Raw genomic sequence first — 16783 nt, 5'->3', positions numbered from 1 at the left:
CAAACCCAAAACCCCGGATACCGACTCATCCTCCTACTCCTGCCCGACCAACAGACACCATTCTCGGGCAACCCAATCATGCCGTCCCGGTGGCTCAACCCCAGCACCGGGACCGACTCATCCTACTACTCATGCCCGATCAAGTGACACTTTTCCCGGACACGCTCCTGCCGGGGACCACCCTACCCCTAACAACAACCGAGCCCCCAACCACAACCACAACCACAACCCCAACCACAACCCCAACCCAACCCCTAACTCTAACCCAAACCCCAACCCAACCCCTAACTCTAACCCAAACCCAAACCCAAACCCAAACCCAAAACCCCCGGATACCGACAATTTACACAAAATTGTGAAGTATACATCTACCCACAAATAAGACACCATTCCTGGGTAAATGGACCAACCAGAACCACTCAGGACCAGTTCCAACACAAGCACTCGTTGTCATAAAAGTGCCCAAATTAGGCACACTGTTTGTGGCATAACTTTACTTCACAACTACCCTGGAAGATTATTTTATACAGAATTGTCAATATACATCTACCCTCATATGAGACAAAAATTCAGGTTAAATGGACCAACCAGAACCACCCAAGACCAGTTCCAAGACAACCACTATTTTTAACGCAATTTACCCCAATTTGGGCACTATTTCTTGCCTAACATCCCCCCAGAACCTCCCTGGAAGACTAATTTTACACAATATTGTGAATTATACATCTACCCACAAATAAGACACCATTCCTGGGTAAATGGACCAACCAGAACCAATCAGGACCAGTTCCAATACAAGCACTCGTTGTCATAAAAGTGCCCAAATTAGGCACACTGTTTGTGGCATAACTTTACTTCACAACTACCCTGGAAGATTATTTTATACAGAATGGTCAATATACACCTACCCTCATATGAGACAAAAATTCAGGTTAAATGGACCAAACAGAACCACCCAAGACCAGTTCCAATGCAACCACTATTTTTAACGAAAATTACCCCAATTTGGACACTTATTCTTGCCTAACATCCACCCAGAAACTCCCTGGAAGATTATTTTATAGAAAATGGTCAATATACATCTCCCCTCATATGAGACAAAAAATCAGGGTAAATGGACCAACCAGAACCGCTCAGGACCAGTTCCAACACAAGCACTCGTTGTCATAAAAGTGCCCAAATTAGGCACACTGTTTGTGGCATAACTTTACTTCACAACTACCCTGGAAGATTATTTTATACAGAATTGTCAATATACATCTACCCTCATAGGAGACAAAAATTCAGGGTAAATGGACCAACCAGAACCACCCAAGACCAGTTCCAAGACAACCACTATTTTTGACGCAATTTACCCCAATTTGGGCACTTATTCTTGCCTAACATCCCCCCAGAACCTCCCTGGAAGACTAATTTTACACAAAATTGTGAAGTATACATCTACCCACAAATAAGACACCATTCCTGGGTAAATGGACCAACCAGAACCACTCAGGACCAGTTCCAACACAAGCACTCGTTGTCATAAAAGTGCCCAAATTAGGCACACTGTTTGTGGCATAACTTTACTTCACAACTACCCTGGAAGATTATTTTATACAGAATTGTCAATATACATCTACCCTCATATGAGACAAAAATTCAGGTTAAATGGACCAAACAGAACCACCCAAGACCAGTTCCAAGACAACCACTATTTTTAACGCAATTTACCCCAATTTGGGCACTATTTCTTGCCTAACATCCCCCCAGAACCTCCCTGGAAGACTAATTTTACACAATATTGTGAATTATACATCTACCCACAAATAAGACACCATTCCTGGGTAAATGGACCAACCAGAACCAATCAGGACCAGTTCCAATACAAGCACTCGTTGTCATAAAAGTGCCCAAATTAGGCACACTGTTTGTGGCATAACTTTACTTCACAACTACCCTGGAAGATTATTTTATACAGAATTGTCAATATACATGTACCCTCATATGAGACAAAAATTCAGGTTAAATGGACCAACCAGAACCACCCAAGACCAGTTCCAAGACAACCACTATTTTTAACGCAATTTACCCCAATTTGGGCACTATTTCTTGCCTAACATCCCCCCAGAACCTCCCTGGAAGACTAATTTTACACAATATTGTGAATTATACATCTACCCACAAATAAGACACCATTCCTGGGTAAATGGACCAACCAGAACCAATCAGGACCAGTTCCAATACAAGCACTCGTTGTCATAAAAGTGCCCAAATTAGGCACACTGTTTGTGGCATAACTTTACTTCACAACTACCCTGGAAGATTATTTTATACAGAATGGTCAATATACATCTACCCTCATATGAGACAAAAATTCAGGTTAAATGGACCAAACAGAACCACCCAAGACCAGTTCCAATGCAACCACTATTTTTAACGAAAATTACCCCAATTTGGACACTTATTCTTGCCTAACATCCACCCAGAAACTCCCTGGAAGATTATTTTATAGAAAATGGTCAATATACATCTCCCCTCATATGAGACAAAAATTCAGGGTAAATGGACCAACCAGAACCGCTCAGGACCAGTTCCAAGACAAGCACTCGTTGTCATAAAAGTGCCCATATTAGGTACATTGATTGTGGCATAACTTTACTTCACAACTACCCTGGAAGATTATTTTATACAGAATGGTCAATATACATCTACCCTCATAGGAGACAAAAATTCAGGGTAAATGGACCAACCAGAACCACCCAAGACCAGTTCCAAGACAACCACTATTTTTGACGCAATTTACCCCAATTTGGGCACTTATTCTTGCCTAACATCCCCCCAGAACCTCCCTGGAAGACTAATTTTACACAAAATTGTGAAGTATACATCTACCCACAAATAAGACACCATTCCTGGGTAAATGGACCAACCAGAACCACTCAGGACCAGTTCCAACACAAGCACTCGTTGTCATAAAAGTGCCCAAATTAGGCACACTGTTTGTGGCATAACTTTACTTCACAACTACCCTGGAAGATTATTTTATACAGAATTGTCAATATACATCTACCCTCATATGAGACAAAAATTCAGGTTAAATGGACCAACCAGAACCACCCAAGACCAGTTCCAAGACAACCACTATTTTTAACGCAATTTACCCCAATTTGGGCACTATTTCTTGCCTAACATCCCCCCAGAACCTCCCTGGAAGACTAATTTTACACAATATTGTGAATTATACATCTACCCACAAATAAGACACCATTTCTGGGTAAATGGACCAACCAGAACCAATCAGGACCAGTTCCAATACAAGCACTCGTTGTCATAAAAGTGCCCAAATTAGGCACACTGTTTGTGGCATAACTTTACTTCACAACTACCCTGGAAGATTATTTTATACAGAATGGTCAATATACATCTACCCTCATATGAGACAAAAATTGAGGTTAAATGGACCAAACAGAACCACCCAAGACCAGTTCCAATGCAACCACTATTTTTAACGAAAATTACCCCAATTTGGACACTTATTCTTGCCTAACATCCACCCAGAAACTCCCTGGAAGATTATTTTATAGAAAATGGTCAATATACATCTCCCCTCATATGAGACAAAAATTCAGGGTAAATGGACCAACCAGAACCGCTCAGGACCAGTTCCAAGACAAGCACTCGTTGTCATAAAAGTGCCCATATTAGGTACATTGATTGTGGCATAACTTTACTTCACAACTACCCTGGAAGATTATTTTATACAGAATGGTCAATATACATCTACCCTCATAGGAGACAAAAATTCAGGGTAAATGGACCAACCAGAACCACCCAAGACCAGTTCCAAGACAACCACTATTTTTGACGCAATTTACCCCAATTTGGGCACTTATTCTTGCCTAACATCCCCCCAGAACCTCCCTGGAAGACTAATTTTACACAAAATTGTGAAGTATACATCTACCCACAAATAAGACACCATTCCTGGGTAAATGGACCAACCAGAACCACTCAGGACCAGTTCCAACACAAGCACTCGTTGTCATAAAAGTGCCCAAATTAGGCACACTGTTTGTGGCATAACTTTACTTCACAACTACCCTGGAAGATTATTTTATACAGAATTGTCAATATACATCTACCCTCATATGAGACAAAAATTCAGGTTAAATGGACCAACCAGAACCACCCAAGACCAGTTCCAAGACAACCACTATTTTTAACGCAATTTACCCCAATTTGGGCACTATTTCTTGCCTAACATCCCCCCAGAACCTCCCTGGAAGACTAATTTTACACAATATTGTGAATTATACATCTACCCACAAATAAGACACCATTCCTGGGTAAATGGACCAACCAGAACCAATCAGGACCAGTTCCAATACAAGCACTCGTTGTCATAAAAGTGCCCAAATTAGGCACACTGTTTGTGGCATAACTTTACTTCACAACTACCCTGGAAGATTATTTTATACAGAATGGTCAATATACATCTACCCTCATATGAGACAAAAATTCAGGTTAAATGGACCAAACAGAACCACCCAAGACCAGTTCCAATGCAACCACTATTTTTAACGAAAATTACCCCAATTTGGACACTTATTCTTGCCTAACATCCACCCAGAAACTCCCTGGAAGATTATTTTATAGAAAATGGTCAATATACATCTCCCCTCAGATGAGACAAAAAATCAGGGTAAATGGACCAACCAGAACCGCTCAGGACCAGTTCCAACACAAGCACTCGTTGTCATAAAAGTGCCCATATTAGGTACATTGATTGTGGCATAACTTTACTTCACAACTACCCTGGAAGATTATTTTATACAGAATTGTCAATATACATCTACCCTCATATGAGACAAAAATTCAGGTTAAATGGACCAACCAGAACCACCCAAGACCAGTTCCAAGACAACCACTATTTTTAACGCAATTTACCCCAATTTGGGCACTATTTCTTGCCTAACATCCCCCCAGAACCTCTCTGGAAGACTAATTTTACACAATATTGTGAATTATACATCTACCCACAAATAAGACACCATTCCTGGGTAAATGGACCAACCAGAACCAATCAGGACCTGTTCCAATAAAAGCACTCGTTGTCATAAAAGTGCCCAAATTAGGCACACTGTTTGTGGCATAACTTTACTTCACAACTACCCTGGAAGATTATTTTATACAGAATGGTCAATATACATCTACCCTCATATGAGACAAAAATTCAGGTTAAATGGACCAACCAGAACCACCCAAGACCAGTTCCAATGCAACCACTATTTTTAACGAAAATTACCCCAATTTGGACACTTATTCTTGCCTAACATTCCCCCAGAAACTCCCTGGAAGATTATTTTATAGAAAATGGTCAATATACATCTCCCCTCATATGAGACAAAAATTCAGGGTAAATGGACCAACCAGAACCGCTCAGGACCAGTTCCAAGACAAGCACTCGTTGTCATAAAAGTGCCCATATTAGGTACATTGATTGTGGCATAACTTTACTTCACAACTACCCTGGAAGATTATTTTATACAGAATGGTCAATATACATCTACCCTCATAGGAGACAAAAATTCAGGGTAAATGGACCAACCAGAACCACCCAAGACCAGTTCCAAGACAACCACTATTTTTGACGCAATTTACCCCAATTTGGGCACTTATTCTTGCCTAACATCCCCCCAGAACCTCCCTGGAAGATTAATTTTACACAAAATTGTGAAGTATACATCTACCCACAAATAAGACACCATTCCTGGGTAAATGGACCAACCAGAACCACTCAGGACCAGTTCCAACACAAGCACTCGTTGTCATAAAAGTGCCCAAATTAGGCACACTGTTTGTGGCATAACTTTACTTCACAACTACCCTGGAAGATTATTTTATACAGAATTGTCAATATACATCTACCCTCATATGAGACAAAAATTCAGGTTAAATGGACCAACCAGAACCACCCAAGACCAGTTCCAAGACAACCACTATTTTTAACGCAATTTACCCCAATTTGGGCACTATTTCTTGCCTAACATCCCCCCAGAACCTCCCTGGAAGACTAATTTTACACAATATTGTGAATTATACATCTACCCACAAATAAGACACCATTCCTGGGTAAATGGACCAACCAGAACCAATCAGGACCAGTTCCAATACAAGCACTCGTTGTCATAAAAGTGCCCAAATTAGGCACACTGTTTGTGGCATAACTTTACTTCACAACTACCCTGGAAGATTATTTTATACAGAATGGTCAATATACATCTACCCTCATATGAGACAAAAATTCAGGTTAAATGGACCAACCAGAACCACCCAAGACCAGTTCCAATGCAACCACTATTTTTAACGAAAATTACCCCAATTTGGACACTTATTCTTGCCTAACATCCACCCAGAAACTCCCTGGAAGATTATTTTATAGAAAATGGTCAATATACATCTCCCCTCATATGAGACAAAAATTCAGGGTAAATGGACCAACCAGAACCGCTCAGGACCAGTTCCAACACAAGCACTCGTTGTCATAAAAGTGCCCAAATTATGCACACTGTTTGTGGCATAACTTTACTTCACAACTACCCTGGAAGATTATTTTATACAGAATTGTCAATATACATCTACCCTCATATGAGACAAAAATTCAGGTTAAATGGACCAACCAGAACCACCCAAGACCAGTTCCAAGACAACCACTATTTTTAACGCAATTTACCCCAATTTGGGCACTATTTCTTGCCTAACATCCCCCCAGAACCTCCCTGGAAGACTAATTTTACACAATATTGTGAATTATACATCTACCCACAAATAAGACACCATTCCTGGGTAAATGGACCAACCAGAACCAATCAGGACCAGTTCCAATACAAGCACTCGTTGTCATAAAAGTCCCCAAATTAGGCACACTGTTTGTGGCATAACTTTACTTCACAACTACCCTGGAAGATTATTTTATACAGAATGGTCCATATACATCTACCCTCATATGAGACAAAAATTCAGGTTAAATGGACCAAACAGAACCACCCAAGACCAGTTCCAATGCAACCACTTTTTTTAACGAAAATTACCCCAATTTGGACACTTATTCTTGCCTAACATCCACCCAGAAACTCCCTGGAAGATTATTTTATAGAAAATGGTCAATATACATCTCCCCTCATATGGGACAAAAATTCAGGGTAAATGGACCAACCAGAACCGCTCAGGACCAGTTCCAACACAAGCACTCGTTGTCATAAAAGTGCCCATATTAGGTACATTGATTGTGGCATAACTTTACTTCACAACTACCCTGGAAGATTATTTTATACAGAATGGTCAATATACATCTACCCTCATAGGAGACAAAAATTCAGGGTAAATGGACCAACCAGAACCACCCAAGACCAGTTCCAAGACAACCACTATTTTTGACGCAATTTACCCCAATTTGGGCACTTATTCTTGCCTAACATCCCCCCAGAACCTCCCTGGAAGACTAATTTTAAACAAAATTGTGAAGTATACATCTACCCACAAATAAGACACCATTCCTGGGTAAATGGACCAACCAGAACCACTCAGGACCAGTTCCAACACAAGCACTCGTTGTCATAAAAGTGCCCAAATTAGGCACACTGTTTGTGGCATAACTTTACTTCACAACTACCCTGGAAGATTATTTTATACAGAATTGTCAATATACATCTACCCTCATATGAGAAAAAAATTCAGGTTAAATGGAACAACCAGAACCACCCAAGACCAGTTCCAAGACAACCACTATTTTTAACGCAATTTACCCCAATTTGGGCACTTATTTTTGCCTAACATCCCCCCAGAACCTCCCTGGAAGACTAATTTTACACAATATTGTGAAGTATACATCTACCCACAAATAAGACACCATTCCTGGGTAAATGGACCAACCAGAACCAATCAGGACCAGTTCCAATACAAGCACTCGTTGTCATAAAAGTGCCCAAATTAGGCACACTGTTTGTGGCATAACTTTACTTCACAACTACCCTGGAAGATTATTTTATACAGAATGGTCAATATACATCTACCCTCATATGAGACAAAAATTCAGGTTAAATGGACCAAACAGAACCACCCAAGACCAGTTCCAATGCAACCACTATTTTTAACGAAAATTACCCCAATTTGGACACTTATTCTTGCCTAACATCCACCCAGAAACTCCCTGGAAGATTATTTTATAGAAAATGGTCAATATACATCTCCCCTCATATGAGACAAAAAATCAGGGTAAATGGACCAACCAGAACCGCTCAGGACCAGTTCCAACACAAGCACTCGTTGTCATAAAAGTGCCCAAATTAGGCACACTGTTTGTGGCATAACTTTACTTCACAACTACCCTGGAAGATTATTTTATACAGAATTGTCAATATACATCTACCCTCATATGAGACAAAAATTCAGGTTAAATGGACCAACCAGAACCACCCAAGACCAGTTCCAAGACAACCACTATTTTTAACGCAATTTACCCCAATTTGGGCACTATTTCTTGCCTAACATCCCCCCAGAACCTCCCTGGAAGACTAATTTTACACAATATTGTGAATTATACATCTACCCACAAATAAGACACCATTCCTGGGTAAATGGACCAACCAGAACCAATCAGGACCAGTTCCAATACAAGCACTCGTTGTCATAAAAGTGCCCAAATTAGGCACACTGTTTGTGGCATAACTTTACTTCACAACTACCCTGGAAGATTATTTTATACAGAATGGTCAATATACATCTACCCTCATATGAGACAAAAATTCAGGTTAAATGGACCAAACAGAACCGCCCAAGACCAGTTCCAATGCAACCACTATTTTTAACGAAAATTACCCCAATTTGGACACTTATTCTTGCCTAACATCCACCCAGAAACTCCCTGGAAGATTATTTTATAGAAAATGGTCCATATACATCTCCCCTCATATGAGACAAAAATTCAGGGTAAATGGACCAACCAGAACCGCTCAGGACCAGTTCCAAGACAAGCACTCGTTGTCATAAAAGTGCCCATATTAGGTACATTGATTGTGGCATAACTTTACTTCACAACTACCCTGGAAGATTATTTTATACAGAATGGTCAATATACATCTACCCTCATAGGAGACAAAAATTCAGGGTAAATGGACCAACCAGAACCACCCAAGACCAGTTCCAAGACAACCACTATTTTTGACGCAATTTACCCCAATTTGGGCACTTATTCTTGCCTAACATCCCCCCAGAACCTCCCTGGAAGACTAATTTTACACAAAATTGTGAAGTATACATCTACCCACAAATAAGACACCATTCCTGGGTAAATGGACCAACCAGAACCACTCAGGACCAGTTCCAACACAAGCACTCGTTGTCATAAAAGTGCCCAAATTAGGCACACTGTTTGTGGCATAACTTTACTTCACAACTACCCTGGAAGATTATTTTATACAGAATTGTCAATATACATCTACCCTCATATGAGACAAAAATTCAGGTTAAATGGACCAACCAGAACCACCCAAGACCAGTTCCAAGACAACCACTATTTTTAACGCAATTTACCCCAATTTGGGCACTATTTCTTGCCTAACATCCCCCCAGAACCTCCCTGGAAGACTAATTTTACACAATATTGTGAATTATACATCTACCCACAAATAAGACACCATTCCTGGGTAAATGGACCAACCAGAACCACTCAGGACCAGTTCCAACACAAGCACTCGTTGTCATAAAAGTGCCCAAATTAGGCACACTGTTTGTGGCATAACTTTACTTCACAACTACCCTGGAAGATTATTTTATACAGAATTGTCAATATACATCTACCCTCATATGAGACAAAAATTCAGGTTAAATGGACCAACCAGAACCACCCAAGACCAGTTCCAAGACAACCACTATTTTTAGCGCAATTTACCCCAATTTGGGCACTATTTCTTGCCTAACATCCCCCCAGAACCTCCCTGGAAGACTAATTTTACACAATATTGTGAATTATACATCTACCCACAAATAAGACACCATTCCTGGGTAAATGGACCAACCAGAACCAATCAGGACCAGTTCCAATACAAGCACTCGTTGTCATAAAAGTGCCCAAATTAGGCACACTGTTTGTGGCATAACTTTACTTCACAACTACCCTGGAAGATTATTTTATACAGAATGGTCAATATACATCTACCCTCATATGAGACAAAAATTCAGGTTAAATGGACCAAACAGAACCACCCAAGACCAGTTCCAATGCAACCACTATTTTTAACGAAAATTACCCCAATTTGGACACTTATTCTTGCCTAACATCCACCCAGAAACTCCCTGGAAGATTATTTTATAGAAAATGGTCAATATACATCTCCCCTCATATGAGACAAAAATTCAGGGTAAATGGACCAACCAGAACCGCTCAGGACCAGTTCCAAGACAAGCACTCGTTGTCATAAAAGTGCCCATATTAGGTACATTGATTGTGGCATAACTTTACTTCACAACTACCCTGGAAGATTATTTTATACAGAATGGTCAATATACATCTACCCTCATAGGAGACAAAAATTCAGGGTAAATGGACCAACCAGAACCACCCAAGACCAGTTCCAAGACAACCACTATTTTTGACGCAATTTACCCCAATTTGGGCACTTATTCTTGCCTAACATCCCCCCAGAACCTCCCTGGAAGACTAATTTTACACAAAATTGTGAAGTATACATCTACCCACAAATAAGACACCATTCCTGGGTAAATGGACCAACCAGAACCACTCAGGACCAGTTCCAACACAAGCACTCGTTGTCATAAAAGTGCCCAAATTAGGCACACTGTTTGTGGCATAACTTTACTTCACAACTACCCTGGAAGATTATTTTATACAGAATTGTCAATATACATCTACCCTCATATGAGACAAAAATTCAGGTTAAATGGACCAACCAGAACCACCCAAGACCAGTTCCAAGACAACCACTATTTTTAACGCAATTTACCCCAATTTGGGCACTATTTCTTGCCTAACATCCCCCCAGAACCTCCCTGGAAGACTAATTTTACACAATATTGTGAATTATACATCTACCCACAAATAAGACACCATTCCTGGGTAAATGGACCAACCAGAACCACTCAGGACCAGTTCCAACACAAGCACTCGTTGTCATAAAAGTGCCCAAATTAGGCACACTGTTTGTGGCATAACTTTACTTCACAACTACCCTGGAAGATTATTTTATACAGAATTGTCAATATACATCTACCCTCATATGAGACAAAAATTCAGGTTAAATGGACCAACCAGAACCACCCAAGACCAGTTCCAAGACAACCACTATTTTTAACGCAATTTACCCCAATTTGGGCACTATTTCTTGCCTAACATCCCCCCAGAACCTCCCTGGAAGACTAATTTTACACAATATTGTGAATTATACATCTACCCACAAATAAGACACCATTCCTGGGTAAATGGACCAACCAGAACCAATCAGGACCAGTTCCAATACAAGCACTCGTTGTCATAAAAGTGCCCAAATTAGGCACACTGTTTGTGGCATAACTTTACTTCACAACTACCCTGGAAGATTATTTTATACAGAATGGTCAATATACATCTACCCTCATATGAGACAAAAATTCAGGTTAAATGGACCAAACAGAACCACCCAAGACCAGTTCCAATGCAACCACTATTTTTAACGAAAATTACCCCAATTTGGACACTTATTCTTGCCTAACATCCACCCAGAAACTCCCTGGAAGATTATTTTATAGAAAATGGTCAATATACATCTCCCCTCATATGAGACAAAAATTCAGGGTAAATGGACCAACCAGAACCGCTCAGGACCAGTTCCAAGACAAGCACTCGTTGTCATAAAAGTGCCCATATTAGGTACATTGATTGTGGCATAACTTTACTTCACAACTACCCTGGAAGATTATTTTATACAGAATGGTCAATATACATCTACCCTCATAGGAGACAAAAATTCAGGGTAAATGGACCAACCAGAACCACCCAAGACCAGTTCCAAGACAACCACTATTTTTGACGCAATTTACCCCAATTTGGGCACTTATTCTTGCCTAACATCCCCCCAGAACCTCCCTGGAAGACTAATTTTACACAAAATTGTGAAGTATACATCTACCCACAAATAAGACACCATTCCTGGGTAAATGGACCAACCAGACTAATTTTACACAATATTGTGAATTATACATCTACCCACAAATAAGACACCATTCCTGGGTAAATGGACCAACCAGAACCAATCAGGACCAGTTCCAATACAAGCACTCGTTGTCATAAAAGTGCCCAAATTAGGCACACTGTTTGTGGCATAACTTTACTTCACAACTACCCTGGAAGATTATTTTATACAGAATGGTCAATATACATCTACCCTCATATGAGACAAAAATTCAGGTTAAATGGACCAAACAGAACCACCCAAGACCAGTTCCAATGCAACCACTATTTTTAACGAAAATTACCCCAATTTGGACACTTATTCTTGCCTAACATCCACCCAGAAACTCCCTGGAAGATTATTTTATAGAAAATGGTCAATATACATCTCCCCTCATATGAGACAAAAATTCAGGGTAAATGGACCAACCAGAACCGCTCAGGACCAGTTCCAAGACAAGCACTCGTTGTCATAAAAGTGCCCATATTAGGTACATTGATTGTGGCATAACTTTACTTCACAACTACCCTGGAAGATTATTTTATACAGAATGGTCAATATACATCTACCCTCATAGGAGACAAAAATTCAGGGTAAATGGACCAACCAGAACCACCCAAGACCAGTTCCAAGACAACCACTATTTTTGACGCAATTTACCCCAATTTGGGCACTTATTCTTGCCTAACATCCCCCCAGAACCTCCCTGGAAGACTAATTTTACACAAAATTGTGAAGTATACATCTACCCACAAATAAGACACCATTCCTGGGTAAATGGACCAACCAGAACCACTCAGGACCAGTTCCAACACAAGCACTCGTTGTCATAAAAGTGCCCAAATTAGGCACACTGTTTGTGGCATAACTTTACTTCACAACTACCCTGGAAGATTATTTTATACAGAATTGTCAATATACATCTACCCTCATATGAGACAAAAATTCAGGTTAAATGGACCAACCAGAACCACCCAAGACCAGTTCCAAGACAACCACTATTTTTAACGCAATTTACCCCAATTTGGGCACTATTTCTTGCCTAACATCCCCCCAGAACCTCCCTGGAAGACTAATTTTACACAATATTGTGAATTATACATCTACCCACAAATAAGACACCATTCCTGGGTAAATGGACCAACCAGAACCAATCAGGACCAGTTCCAATACAAGCACTCGTTGTCATAAAAGTGCCCAAATTAGGCACACTGTTTGTGGCATAACTTTACTTCACAACTACCCTGGAAGATTATTTTATACAGAATGGTCAATATACATCTACCCTCATATGAGACAAAAATTCAGGTTAAATGGACCAAACAGAACCACCCAAGACCAGTTCCAATGCAACCACTATTTTTAACGAAAATTACCCCAATTTGGACACTTATTCTTGCCTAACATCCACCCAGAAACTCCCTGGAAGATTATTTTATAGAAAATGGTCAATATACATCTCCCCTCATATGAGACAAAAAATCAGGGTAAATGGACCAACCAGAACCGCTCAGGACCAGTTCCAAGACAAGCACTCGTTGTCATAAAAGTGCCCATATTAGGTACATTGATTGTGGCATAACTTTACTTCACAACTACCCTGGAAGATTATTTTATACAGAATGGTCAATATACATCTACCCTCATAGGAGACAAAAATTCAGGGTAAATGGAACAACCAGAACCACCCAAGACCAGTTCCAAGACAACCACTATTTTTGACGCAATTTACCCCAATTTGGGCACTTATTCTTGCCTAACATCCCCCCAGAACCTCCCTGGAAGACTAATTTTACACAAAATTGTGAAGTATACATCTACCCACAAATAAGACACCATTCCTGGGTAAATGGACCAACCAGAACCACTCAGGACCAGTTCCAACACAAGCACTCGTTGTCATAAAAGTGCCCAAATTAGGCACACTGTTTGTGGCATAACTTTACTTCACAACTACCCTGGAAGATTATTTTATACAGAATTGTCAATATACATCTCCCCTCATATGAGACAAAAATTCAGGTTAAATGGACCAACCAGAACCACCCAAGACCAGTTCCAAGACAACCACTATTTTTAACGCAATTTACCCCAATTTGGGCACTATTTCTTGCCTAACATCCCCCCAGAACCTCCCTGGAAGACTAATTTTACACAATATTGTGAATTATACATCTACCCACAAATAAGACACCATTCCTGGGTAAATGGACCAACCAGAACCAATCAGGACCAGTTCCAATACAAGCACTCGTTGTCATAAAAGTGCCCAAATTAGGCACACTGTTTGTGGCATAACTTTACTTCACAACTACCCTGGAAGATTATTTTATACAGAATGGTCAATATACATCTACCCTCATATGAGACAAAAATTCAGGTTAAATGGACAAAACAGAACCACCCAAGACCAGTTCCAATGCAACCACTATTTTTAACGAAAATTACCCCAATTTGGACACTTATTCTTGCCTAACATCCACCCAGAAACTCCCTGGAAGATTATTTTATAGAAAATGGTCAATATACATCTCCCCTCATATGAGACAAAAATTCAGGGTAAATGGACCAACCAGAACCGCTCAGGACCAGTTCCAAGACAAGCACTCGTTGTCATAAAAGTGCCCATATTAGGTACATTGATTGTGGCATAACTTTACTTCACAACTACCCTGGAAGATTATTTTATACAGAATGGTCAATATACATCTACCCTCATAGGAGACAAAAATTCAGGGTAAATGGACCAACCAGAACCACCCAAGACCAGTTCCAAGACAACCACTATTTTTGACGCAATTTACCCCAATTTGGGCACTTATTCTTGCCTAACATCCCCCCAGAACCTCCCTGGAAGACTAATTTTACACAAAATTGTGAAGTATACATCTACCCACAAATAAGACACCATTCCTGGGTAAATGGACCAACCAGAACCACTCAGGACCAGTTCCAACACAAGCACTCGTTGTCATAAAAGTGCCCAAATTAGGCACACTGTTTGTGGCATAACTTTACTTCACAACTACCCTGGAAGATTATTTTATACAGAATTGTCAATATACATCTACCCTCATATGAGACAAAAATTCAGGTTAAATGGACCAACCAGAACCACCCAAGACCAGTTCCAAGACAACCACTATTTTTAACGCAATTTACCCCAATTTGGGCACTATTTCTTGCCTAACATCCCCCCAGAACCTCCCTGGAAGACTAATTTTACACAATATTGTGAATTATACATCTACCCACAAATAAGACACCATTCCTGGGTAAATGGACCAACCAGAACCAATCAGGACCAGTTCCAATACAAGCACTCGTTGTCATAAAAGTGCCCAAATTAGGCACACTGTTTGTGGCATAACTTTACTTCACAACTACCCTGGAAGATTATTTTATACAGAATGGTCAATATACATCTACCCTCATATGAGACAAAAATTCAGGTTAAATGGACCAAACAGAACCACCCAAGACCAGTTCCAATGCAACCACTATTTTTAACGAAAATTACCCCAATTTGGACACTTATTCTTGCCTAACATCCACCCAGAAACTCCCTGGAAGATTATTTTATAGAAAATGGTCAATATACATCTCCCCTCATATGAGACAAAAATTCAGGGTAAATGGACCAACCAGAACCGCTCAGGACCAGTTCCAAGACAAGCACTCGTTGTCATAAAAGTGCCCATATTAGGTACATTGATTGTGGCATAACTTTACTTCACAACTACCCTGGAAGATTATTTTATACAGAATGGTCAATATACATCTACCCTCATAGGAGACAAAAATTCAGGGTAAATGGAACAACCAGAACCACCCAAGACCAGTTCCAAGACAACCACTATTTTTGACGCAATTTACCCCAATTTGGGCACTTATTCTTGCCTAACATCCCCCCAGAACCTCCCTGGAAGACTAATTTTACACAAAATTGTGAAGTATACATCTACCCACAAATAAGACACCATTCCTGGGTAAATGGACCAACCAGAACCACTCAGGACCAGTTCCAACACAAGCACTCGTTGTCATAAAAGTGCCCAAATTAGGCACACTGTTTGTGGCATAACTTTACTTCACAACTACCCTGGAAGATTATTTTATACAGAATTGTCAATATACATCTACCCTCATATGAGACAAAAATTCAGGTTAAATGGACCAACCAGAACCACCCAAGACCAGTTCCAAGACAACCACTATTTTTAACGCAATTTACCCCAATTTGGGCACTATTTCTTGCCTAACATCCCCCCAGAACCTCCCTGGAAGACTAATTTTACACAATATTGTGAATTATACATCTACCCACAAATAAGACACCATTCCTGGGTAAATGGACCAACCAGAACCAATCAGGACCAGTTCCAATACAAGCACTCGTTGTCATAAAAGTGCCCAAATTAGGCACACTGTTTGTGGCATAACTTTACTTCACAACTACCCTGGAAGATTATTTTATACAGAATGGTCAATATACATCTACCCTCATATGAGACAAAAATTCAGGTTAAATGGACCAAACAGAACCACCCAAGACCAGTTCCAATGCAACCACTATT

The sequence above is a fragment of the Stigmatopora argus genome, unplaced genomic scaffold (assembly GCF_051989625.1).
Source record: "Stigmatopora argus isolate UIUO_Sarg unplaced genomic scaffold, RoL_Sarg_1.0 HiC_scaffold_35, whole genome shotgun sequence".
Taxonomy (NCBI): Eukaryota; Metazoa; Chordata; class Actinopteri; order Syngnathiformes; family Syngnathidae; genus Stigmatopora; species Stigmatopora argus.
This window is presented reverse-complemented; position numbering follows the sequence as displayed.